At 38.6% G+C, this 12415-nt stretch overlaps 1 long non-coding RNA gene across 4 annotated transcripts in view; it reads left to right on the forward strand.

The window, feature by feature from the left end:
* The first annotated feature begins 804 nt into the window (after positions 1-804).
* LOC144308367 (uncharacterized) overlaps positions 805-12415 on the forward strand; it is a 141046-nt gene continuing 129435 nt past the window's right edge. For 2 of the 4 annotated variants that reach the window (XR_013374837.1, XR_013374839.1), the window contains exon 1: positions 805-971. This is a non-coding gene — a long non-coding RNA (uncharacterized LOC144308367). Of the gene's footprint in view, positions 972-2416; positions 2500-12415 lie in introns of those variants that run through there. The other 2 variants (XR_013374836.1, XR_013374840.1) reach the window with 1 other exon arrangement.

Consider the following 12415-nt stretch of genomic DNA (forward strand, 5'->3'; position numbering starts at 1 on the left):
TTATATATAAATACATATATAAATATATATGATATATATTTATATGAATCATACATAAATATATATTTATATTTCTATAAATATTTATATATTTCTATATATAAATTTATATATTTATTTATATTTATATATTTTATATTTTAAATATATTTATATTTTATATATAATTCATATATACTATATTATATATTTATATATATTTATATATTTAATATTTATAATAAATTCATATATTTATATAATTATATAAATTATCAATTTATATAATTTATATTCATATATTTATATATTTATATATATTTATATATATTATATATATAAAGACTATCCCAACAGACTTACTTTTCTTGCATTTGCTTTCAAGCGTGTTTCATATATTTTTCACAAGAGTCTGCTAATGTTTTGCTAGATCCATACTTGAGAATGTCCGTTTCTGTTGTTATCCAGGGTCCTGAAAATGGCCTTGTGCCATTCATATTCCAAGAAGTATTTCTCACTGGGATACAGAAAATCAACTGAATGTTGTATATTGACCTTGAACCTCTATCCGGGTTCTGCCCATGAATTTCCATCTGGGCACAGAGCAGTGGGCTCCAGCTCTGTTCGAACTTCCCACGTCGTGGCAGCGACTGATCGGAATATTGAATTTCGGCCATTCAGCGGGAGCACCGCCAAGGGGCACACCGACCCTGAAGCAAGCGGGCTCGAGCCTCCTGCGCTGCGTCCTGACGGCCAGCAGGGGGCGCGCGAACCCACCGCGGCTGGCTCGTGTGATGCGCATGCGTCGTCGGCCGGCGGAGGTCGGCGCCTTTTTCGGGGACCGGACAGAAGTTTCCTCGGGCCCAGTGAGGCGCTCCTGCGCTTCGGGACAACTTGCGCCGCGTCGTCAGGGGGGGCGCAGTTTCCTGCCCAGGCCCTGGCCGGCTGACGAGCGGCCTTGGCTGCACTTCTCCAGGACATGTTTCTGAAGAGTGAGTAGAGATCCTTTCATTTTCTAGAATGTTCCCACCTGCTTTATTCTTTACGTTCTCCTACGAAATTTTAACGAGAATTAACTAGCAAAAGCGGCCTATTCGCTGAGTGTTCTTGAGGGTCGAATTCAGAGCCTCCTGCGTCAGTTTTACGGACTCAAGACCGTTTCTGCGGAGAAATCGCGGTACAGCCTCAGACAGAGGGAAACACATACATAGGAGTGAAATTAAAGAAAAAAATCAGGGCCAGACGGTCGTTCGTGGAGTTATATCGCAGCCTGAGGCAAAGAAAAAAGAGTCGCACCCCGCTTTGCATTGCCACTTTTTTAAAAAAAATCCGGGACTCGAAGAAGGACACTTCTGTGCCTTATCCTTACTCTGTTCCCAAGCTTTGCCTTGGTAGACATTACTCCGAAAGGGGCAGGTTTTATTTATTTTATTTATTTATTTTTATTTTTATTTTTTTTATTTTTAAAAAGATTTTAATTATTTTCTCATGAGAGAGACGCAGAGAGAGTGGCAGGCTCCATGCAGGGAGCCCGACGTGGGACTCGATCCGGGGCTCCAGGGACATGCCCTGGGCTTAATGCAGGCGCTAAACCGCAGGGATCCCCCTTTTAAAAGATTATTTATTTATTTAATATTTTATTTATTCATGAGAGACACACAGACAGAGAGGCAGAGACACAGGCAGACGGAGAAGCAGGCTCCATGCAGGGAGCCCGTCGTGGGACTCGATCCCGGGTCTCCAGGATCATGCCCTGGGCCTAAGGCAGGCGCTAAACCGCTGAGCCACCCAGGGATCCGTTTTTTAAAATTTTATTTATTTATTCATGAGAGACACAGAGAGAGAGAGAGAGAGACAGAGACACAGGCAGACGGAGAAGCAGGCTCCATGCACCGGGAGCCCGACGTGGGACTCGATCCCGGGTCTCCAGGATCATGCCCTGGGCCTAAGGCAGGCGCTAAACCGCTGAGCCAACCAGGGATCCGTTTTTTAAAATTTTATTTATTTATTCATGAGAGACACAGAGAGAGAGAGAGAGAGAGGCAGAGACACAGGCAGAGGGAGAAGCAGGCTCGCCGCAGGGAGCCCGACATGGGACTCGACCCAGGACCCCAGGATCACGCCCCAGGCCGAAGGTGGCGCTAAAGCCCTGAACGCCCCCACCTGGGCTGCCACCTGCAGATTTTATTATAACGTAGGCAAGGCCACCTTCCTGAGTAGAACAATGAATATGACATCCCTGTTTTCGCTTCTTTAAAAAAAAAAAATTGAGATGTAATTTACATCCCACAACATACATTGGTTTCATGTTATTCGATTCAAAGAATTTTAGGGAATCTGCAGGTGTGCACCCATTACTATAATTAAATTTACAGCAGTACCTTCAACTCTAAAAGACATTTATTGCTCATTTGTGTTTGGCTTCCTGTTCCCCTGGCTCCAGGCAACCACTGTTCTATGTTCTTCGCTTTGGATTTGAATTTCTGGACATACCATGTAAATGGAGTCATAAAATATCAGGTATTTTATGCCTGTTATATTTTTCCGATTATCATATTGTTTTCAAGACACATAGATGTTGTAGCATGTCCCAGTACCTCATTCCCTTTTTATGGATGAATACTATTCTGTGGTATAGATAGACCACATTTTGGGTATCTCTTCATCAGTTGATGGACATTTGGGTTGTTTCCAGTTTTCAGCTATTGTGAATAATGCTACTAGGAGCATTCATGGGCACCTTCTGGTCTGGATCTATATTTACCTTGAGTATATAACTAGGTGTGCAAGTGCTAGATTATAGGTGAACTCTGTGTTTTGAGGAATAGCTAAGGTGTTTTCCAAAGTGGCTTAATTACTTTCCAATCTTCATAGCACTGTATGATTTTTCTAGTTTCTCCCCATCATCACCAATACTTGTTACAGTCTTTTTTTTTTACTGTGACCTAGTGACTATAAAGTGGTATCTCACTGTATTTTAAATTTATATTTCTCTAATGACTAATCATAGTAATCATATTAGGTGCTTATTGACCATTAGCATATATTCTTTGGTTAAGTATCTATTCAAATCCATTTCCCCTACCATTCATTCATTCATTCATTCATTCATGATAGACACACCAAGAGAGGCAGAGAGATAGACAGAGGGAGAAGGGAAAAACAGGCTCCTTGTAGGGACCCTGATGCAGGACCTGATTCCTGGACCAGGATCACACCCTGAGCCAAAGGCAGATGCCCAACCACTGAGCCACCCAGGTGTCCACTATTTCCCCTACTTTTTAAAAATATTTTACTTTTAGGGCACCTGGGTAGCTCAGGTGTTAGAGCATCTGACTCTTGATCTTAGGGTCATGAGTTCAAGACCCATGCTGAGTTTGGAGCCTTCTATAAAAAAATAATTTTATTTTTAAATAATGTCTAACCCAACGTGGACATGAACTTACAACCCCAAGGTCAGGAGTTGTATACTCTACCGACTGAGCCAGCCAGGCAGCCCTCTCCTACTTTTTAATTAGCTTGCCTTCCATTTCATCAAAGAAGACACATAGATGGCAACAGACACATGAAAAGATGCTTAATATCACTGATCATCAGAAAAATACAAATCAAAACTACAATGAGATATCATCTCACACAGGTCAGAATGGCTAAAATTAACCACACAGGAAACAACAACAGAATAGCTAAAAGTAACAACACAGGAGGGGATGTGGAGAAACAGGAATCCTCTTACACTGTTGGTGGGAATGCAAACTGCTGCAGCCACGGTGGAAAACAGTATGGATGTTCCTCAAAAAGTTAGACATAGAAACTACTCTGTGATCCAGGAATTGCACTACTATGTGTTTTTCCAAAAGATACAAAAATACTGATTTGAAAGAATACAAGCATCCTGATGTTTATTGCAGCAATATCAATAATAGCCAAACTATGGAAAGAGCCCAAATGTCCACTGACTGATGAATGGATAAAGAAGATGTGATATCTACATACACAATGGAATACTACTCAACCATCTCATTCATAAAAAAAAGAACAAAATCTTGCCATTTGCAATGACATGGATGGATCTAGAGACTATAAGGCTAAGCAAAATAATTCAGAGAAAAACAAATACTATATGATTTTACTCATATGTGGAATTTAAGAAACAAAACAGATGAACATGGGGGAGGGGGAAGAGAGAGGTCAACCAGAAAAGGGACTCTTCATTATTGAGAACAAATTCAGGGTTACTAGAGGGGAGGTGGGCAGAGGGATGGGTTGAATGGGTGACAGGGATTAAGGAGGGCGCTTGTGATGAGCACTGGGTGTTGTATTAAGTGATGAATTATTGACTTCTGCATCTGAAACTAATATTACACTAACTACAGTCACTGTGTTAACTAACTGTAATTTAAACAAAAACTTGAAGGGATGCCTGGGTGGCTCAGTGGTTGAGCATCTGCCATTGGCTCAGGGCGTGATCCCGGAGTCCTGGGATCGAGTCCCACATCAGGCTTCCTGCATGGAGCCTGCTTTTCCCTCTGCCTGTGTCTCTGCCTCTCTCTCTCTGTCTCTCATGAATAAATAAATAAATTAATAAATAAATAAATTCTTAAAACTTGAAGAAAAAAGAAAACAACAAAAATAATTAACTTGTTTTATTATTAGGTTGTAGGGATTATTTATATAATATGCATTTGACTCCTATCAGATACAAGAACTACAAATATTTTCTACCATAATAAGTTAATTCAGGAATTCTTGATGCAAGCTGAAATTTTCCTTTCCTCCTTTCCAAATTCCTCTAAAGATTAATGCTTCAAGAAAACCACATGGCTAGGTTGTGTCAGAGATAAGGTGGGAAGGGCAAAAAATGAAATATACAAAAATTAGAATGTTTCTTGTCACAATTAATAACTAGTGAAGACAATGAATGTGAGAAATGAGAAAACATACATATCAAAACTCCAAATATGCAAAACTGTTAGACATAAATTTATCTTACTCTTTCTAGACATATATAAAGAAGGCTGCATATCTTTCCAGGAGAACCAAAGCTGGATTTCTTGCCTACTTTTGTACTTACATCAGGGGTTAAGCTCCATCTCTTCTGAGAACCCCGTCCTATAAATTGTGATTAACTACCATTGGCCTACTGGTTTTAGAGTCTTAACATACATAGAAAGCCTGAGAAACACCTTGAGAATGCCTGACATCCAATGGCTGCCAGGGCCCTCTTGAGTTCAGGGAAAGCAGCTGAGGGGCACCTATAGCTCCACCCCCACCACTGGTCCAAAAGCCACTACAAACTTTATTCTTGTTGAGCATCACTCTACGCAGACAAGTTCTCTGGTTAGGGCACTGCACACTGCAGGGCTGTAATGGAGGAATGCCCACTCCCCCCTACACTCTCAGTATAGCTTTCATTTCTCTCTCCACCACATCATCATGAGCATACCCAACATTTTCCCATAACCCTAGAGAATGCTGACCCACTGCCCTCCAACTTGCAAACCTCCCTCAGTTGGGATCTCATCACCTGCTCTACATTTACCTGGATGATTATTAGGACTCAGAAGAGTCTTGTTCCTGTGTTTTCTTCTATTAGGAAGTATCTTTACCTTCTCTAACCTCTGGTGTTCACATTGTCAGGAATGGAACTTTGAAAATGGTTTGCTTTTCCAAAAAGACAAGAACAGTCTCCCACCATACTTCTCTGTGCCCCAAAAGCCCCTACAATTCACGTTACAGAAAAGCAATGACCACAGCCCTGGCTGGAACCCTGGTAATGAAAGTGGAGATGGGTCAAGGGTGTGAGTATAGAAAGGGTAGAAATCTTATTTCCTCCTCTATCCCCTAACCCAGGCCAGCTGAACCAGTAAAGCAGCCAAGGATGGAAGGACAGTGCCCAGCTTTGCCATTCTCCAAGGACCCTTCCCTTGGGCATCTGGGATTGGCCAAACTCCGTAAGAGGAACTGAACTTATTCAGTGATTTCCTCAAATATTTTGTATGTGCTAGTGCAGGATTAGTCATGAGAGGACGTGAGGTGCTGCAGTGAGGCGATCAGACACAGACACTGGTCAGGGATGAACTTGATGGCTGTGAGATGTAAAGACAGTTATTAAATTTTTTTCCTTATTTTTTTTGTCATCAGTAAATATATATATGTATATATATATATATATATATATATATCATAGGTTCTAGTAAGAACTCAATAAATGCATGTGTGTGAAAAACTTCGAAAAATCCTTGGCACATTGTAAGCATTTTGTGTTGACTTGTTTCTGCCATTTATGTTGTTAGTATTAATCCATCCTACATCATCCTATTTCCTTGGGCAAGTCCCTTGTCCATCTGTGATATGAAGATTGTGATGCACTGAATACATATGGCCTCTTCCAACACTGACTTTTTAAAAATTAAGATATAACTACCATAACATCTACCCTTTAAAGTTTACAACTCAGTATATTTTAGTTTATTCAGGGGGTTGTGCAATCATTACCACGTCTTATGCCAGGATGTTTTCATCACTTCGAAAGGAACTCTATATCCACTAGCAGTCACTGAGGATCCCCCTTCTCCAGCACCTGGCAACCACTATTCTACTTTATATCCTTTGTGAATTTGCTTATAATGGACATTGCATATAAATGAAATCATTTGATATATGGCCCTTTGTATCCATTTTCTTATACCTGGCATATTTTCAAGGCTTACTAATATATCATTACTTCATTCTTTATTTTATCACTCAACACTATTCCATTGTATGGATATGGAAACTGTGTTTGTCCATTCATCTGTACATGGTCATGTGTGTTACTTACATTTTTTAGCTCTTATGAATAACAGTTAAATGAATATTTGTGTGCACATTTTTGTGTAGACATGTGTGTTGACTTCTTTTGGGTGGAATTGACCTAGGTAAAATTGCTGGGTCATACAGTAACTCTATATTTGAACATTTTGAGGGACTGCCAGACTTTGTTCCAAAGTAGCTGCCATATTTACATTCTCACCAGCAATGATTTCTCAACCTCGCAAAGAATTGCTATTGTTGGGGTGCCTGAGTGGCTCGATTGAGCATCTGACTCTTGGTTTTGGCTCAGGTCATGATCTCATGGTCACAAGATTGAGCCCCATGTTGGGCTCTGCACTCAGAGTGGACTCTGCTTTAGTTTCTCTCTCCCTCTCCCTCTGGCTCACGCTCTCTCTCAAATAAATAAATAAATAAAATCTTAAAAAAATCATTGCTATTGTCTTTTTTTCTTAATCTTACAGGATGTGAAGTCGTATCTCATTGTGATTTTGATTTGCATCCCCCTAATAACTAATGACATTGAGCATCTTTTAATGTACTTATTGGCCCATTTATCTTTTTTGAAAAAGTCTCTAGATCCTTTTCCCATTTTTAAAAAAGATGTATTTCAGAGTGAGAGAGTGCACAAGCAGAGGGGGGCAGGCAGAGGAAGAGGGAGAGGGGAAGCAGACTCCTTGCTGAGCAGGGAGCCCAGAATTGGGCTCATTGGGCTCAATCCCAGGACCCTGAGATCATGACCTGAGCTGAAACCAAGAGTCAGCCACTTAACTGACTGAGCCACACAGGCAACCAGATCCTTTTATCATTTTTAAAAATTGGATTGTCTTCTTATTAAGTTGTAAGAGTTAGTGATATAACCTGGATAATAAGTTCTTATCAAATATAAAATTTGCAAGTATTTTTTCCCATTCTGTGGGTTGCCTTTTCACTTTTTTTTTAAAGATTTTATTTGTTGATGAGACTGAGAGAGAGAGAGAGAGAGAGAGGCAGAGACATTTGCAGAGGGAGAGGCAGGCTCCCTACAGGGAACCTGATGGAGGACTTGATCCCAGATTCCAGGATAACAACCTGACCCAAAGGCAGACACTTAACCACTTAGCCACCCAGGCACCCACCTTTTCACTTTTTAATAGTGTCCTTTGAAGCACAACGTTTTTATGTTTTTTATTGAAGTATAATTGACATACAATATTATATTAGTTTCATTTATACAACACAGTAATTTGACATTTGTATACATTGCAAACTGATCATAGTATGTCTAGTTACCTACTGTCATCATACAAAGTTAATACTAATATTATTGACTGTATTCACTGTGCTATACATATATCTCCATTACTTATTTATTTTATAACTGGAAGTTTGTATCTCTTGATCCTCCCAAATGTTTTATTTTAATTTATTTTATTTAAAGATTTTTATTTATTTGACAGATAGGGAGAGAGCGTGAGTGCACTAGAGGGAGGGGTAGAGGGAGAGGGAAAGAGAACAAAAAGCAGACTCTGCACTGAGCACAGGGCCCAGTGTGGGGCTTGATCACATGATCATGGGGTCATAGCCCGAGCTGAAACCTGAAGTCGGATGCTTAACCAACTGTGCCACTCAGGTGCCCCTAAATATTTTGTTTTTGGTGAAGTCTATAAATGTGGCTAATTACTACTAGAATTACTACTCCAACATGGTGATATTGGAGTGGTGATTAAGCTTAGCTAATGGATTGGATTGTTCAGAGTGCTTGTATGCTGAGATCCAAGGATATAAGTTCTCAAGGATAAACAAACTAAATTATCAATAAATTTGTTTCATTAGGTGTATGACTGCATATAAAAATGACGTGATTACTTCCGTTTCTAGATTGTGTTTAGTTTATAGCAGTATTTTTATGTGCATTGGCTCATTTAACCCTCTTGACAGATCATTGAGGCAGAAGTAATAATATTTTCTGTCATGAGTTTTATTATGCAGATTAAATGAGTAGAATCACAAAATAGCTCTTAGCATAGTGCCTAAATGTTAGTGAGAACTGGGTAAATGTTAATAATTGTCATTGTTATAATTGTTTTTTTTAATATATTTTTTAAGTCTTTATTTATTCATAGAGATGTAGAGAGAGGCAGAGACACAGGCAGAGGGAGAAGCAGGCTCCATGCAGGGAGCCTGACGTGGGACTCGATCCCAGGACTCCAGGATCATGCCCTGGGCTGCAGGCGGCGCTAAACCGCTGCGTCACCGGGGCTGCCCTTGTTATAATTGTTGTTACTAGTTGTAAGGCCAGGAATATTCCTTTTTACAGATTGGGAAGCTTGAGACTTTAATTTGTTTAATGTGGTAGGAGCTAAATTAATAAAAAAAATCTGTGTGTAATTATAATTTAAAGATACTACTTTCTGATTCTAATATTTTAGACACAACTATAGAAAGAAAAAATTAGTATTCGACCCACATATCCAGCCTCAACCATTACCAAATACCCTGTACTAATCTGTCCACATTTTTTTCTTTGCTGACACAATCATCTACTAACTCATAAATGTGTACAAATAAAGCTTTTTCTTCCACCTCGTTTTGTTTGTGCAAGTATGACCTCATTCTGTTTTTCTGCATCTTCTTTCCTTTTCTGACTTCTTTGCTTAACAAAAGATAGTGTATGTTCCTTTCTGGATTGTGATTTTATGCTTCATATTTTATACTCTACCTCTTTAACCCATGTGGAATTTATTTGGGTAAATACTGGGAAGTTGGTCTTTCAGGTTTCTTTTTTTTTTTTCCTGCCAGTATGAAATTGGGTCTCATAACATTTGAGCTTTCAGTTTGTTATATTGATCCTTCAGTTACTTCTTGAACCAGATAGTTGTTTTAATTATAATAGTTAGACACTGCTGTCTGGTATTTGCTCAACAAATATTTATCAGTGACAGTTACATGCTATTTTTAAACAAAAGATTCAAGAATACTTGTCCTCATGGAACTTGCATTCTAGGTGGGAGGAAAGGGCACAGACTTAAGTTATATACCATTAGAGGGTGGTGAAAATAAAGGTCAGAGGACCCTCTTGCACTGTTGGTGTGAATGCAAACTGGTGCAGTCACTATGGAAAACAGTATGGAGATTCCGCAAAACATTAAAAATAGAATCACCATATGGTCCAATAATTCCACTACTGGGTATTTACTCAAAGAATACAAAAACACTAATTTGAAAAGATAAATGCACCCCTATGTTTATTGCAGCATTATTTACAATAGCCAAAATATGGAAGCACCCCAAGCGCCCATTGATAGATGAATGGATAAAGAAGATGTATATATACAATGAAGTGTTACTCAGCCATAAAAAATAATGAAATCTTGCCATTTGTGATGATGTGAATGGATCTAGAGACAATAATGCTAAGCAAAATAAGGCAGAGAAAGACAAATACCATATGATTTCACTCATATGGAGTTTAAGAAACAAAACAAATGAACAAAAAAAGATGTGAGAAATTCCAGACTCTTAACTATAGAGAACAAACTTATGGTTACCAGACCGGGGGAAAATGGGTGAAATAGATGAAGAGGATTAAGAGTACACTTCTCTTGATAAGCACTGAGCAATGTATAGAAATAAGTTGCTATATTGTACACCTGAAACTATTATCGCTTTGTATGTTGACTATAGTGGATTTAAGTAAAAATAAAATAAAGTTCAACGGTTAAAATATACATCCAGGTTAAAAAAGGTTCTAGAGTTCCAGTATGGGGACAGGTTGTATAATTAAATAAAGTGATCAAGGAAATCTTTGAAGGGTAGCAGAATATGCCACTGTAAAATATGCCATTTTGGTATTTTGATTACTTTGAACAGTAGTCTTTTGAAAAATAACGAAGTTGACTTTCTCTGAACTCCCCTTATCTACCTAAAGGCAGAGCCTTCAAAAAGAACTCAGGTGTCATAAATCCCTTCCAAGAGTTTCATCAAGGGAAGATTGACTTTTGTCATAGGAAAGGAGACTAGAAGTCAACGGTACACTCAGACAAATGTCACAAACCATCATACCTCCTACCTATTCTTCTAAGGACCCATTTGTCTTTCCTAAAAATCAGATGTAATCATTATACTGCATTTCTGGTGGAGTAGTCACACAGGTCAAGAATGAAGCTACTTAAAAATACTTTGCTAAACTGCAAATCAGCCAACACGCTAAGGTTTTTTTTTTTTTTAACCAAAATATGGTTCTAATTCTGTAGCCCATATTTATGAATAACATATTGCTTTGCTATCCAAAATCCTGTCATCTTTTGGTATATGAGTCCAGAGAACAACCTGTCTCTAATACATGTGATTTAAGGCCCACTGAGGGCAGTATTGGCATTGACTATGACCATATGTCTGCCAGAGCATTTGGGGTTTTGTTTGTGGAGGGAGCACCCAAATCAGGGATGCTGCTTGATTCTCCTGTATGGAGACATGTAGCATTTAGTACAAATGAGAATGTGGTGGCTGTTTAAAAACAAAAACAAAAACAAAAACAAAAACCTTTACTATTATTAGAGGTACAATTTTCACTTGATTTTCATGATGCAATGCAAACTCATAGAATATATTATCTAGTTAGAAATCCCAAGATAATAAGGTAAAAACTATGAAAACTATTAAGACAGTCAAATCAGGTAAGTAAAAACTAATTATATATAATATATATTAATGTAACAATATATAATGTAATAATATAATTATTGCAGGGGAAGAACATTTTTTCTCTACCCTTCTGGATTCTTTTGCCTGGTCTATTAATTAAATTGACGTAAGACAGATTAACAGGAGAAAAAAAAATGTTTTGGAGCCCTACAAAGGCTTGAGGGGGCTCAGAGGCATTGAGGCTTGGATGCTATCCTGAGCTAAGCAGACAGGGGTAGCGGATCTAGGGCTTCAAAGGGAAGGAAGACAGTTCACAGGAAGACGTGAAGAGCAAATGTTTGGTAAACAAATGTTTGTCCTGCCATGCAGACAGTGGGACACAGGGAGGAATCTGATCGCTAGGCTCTGTGGCGCTCCTTCCAGCTTACCACACCTAGCTCAGACTCTCTGTACTTCTCTCTGGTGATAGCTCTTTTCCTGGACCAGGCCCTCTATCAAAATTCTTAAAGGCATTTAAGGGAGAGGTAAAAGCTTTTCCTGAATCTTTTAAGTCTTGATTATCTTCAGCTGAAATAATCCATGTACCAAAGTGGCACATTTTGGAGAATCTCCTTCTGAACCTCTCTATTATGTGTGTGTGCATGTGTGTGTATGTGTGTGTAAAGTCACAATAAAAGGAAAAATATCTAATGCCTTTATATGAATAAATCTATCAAGAATTGTTCTAAAGCTATAAAGAGAAATCACAGTATCTCCTAAGTCATATGAAAGGAAGCTGGAATGAACAGATCTTCATTTTACTGTAAGGGAACATTTGATATTTGTAATGAGGTTTCTTCCCCTAAATTCAATGTATGCTTTATGATAATTGTACAAAAAAAATCACACAATCTTCCCTGAATTTGACAAAGTGGTGTTAAAGTCATCCAGAAATACACTTGGGTACATACATATTCTGATAAAATCTGAAAACGGCAAGACTAATGAAAGATATTTA

This window comes from Canis aureus, chromosome X (genome assembly GCF_053574225.1).
Source record: "Canis aureus isolate CA01 chromosome X, VMU_Caureus_v.1.0, whole genome shotgun sequence".
NCBI classification, from domain to species: domain Eukaryota; kingdom Metazoa; phylum Chordata; class Mammalia; order Carnivora; family Canidae; genus Canis; species Canis aureus.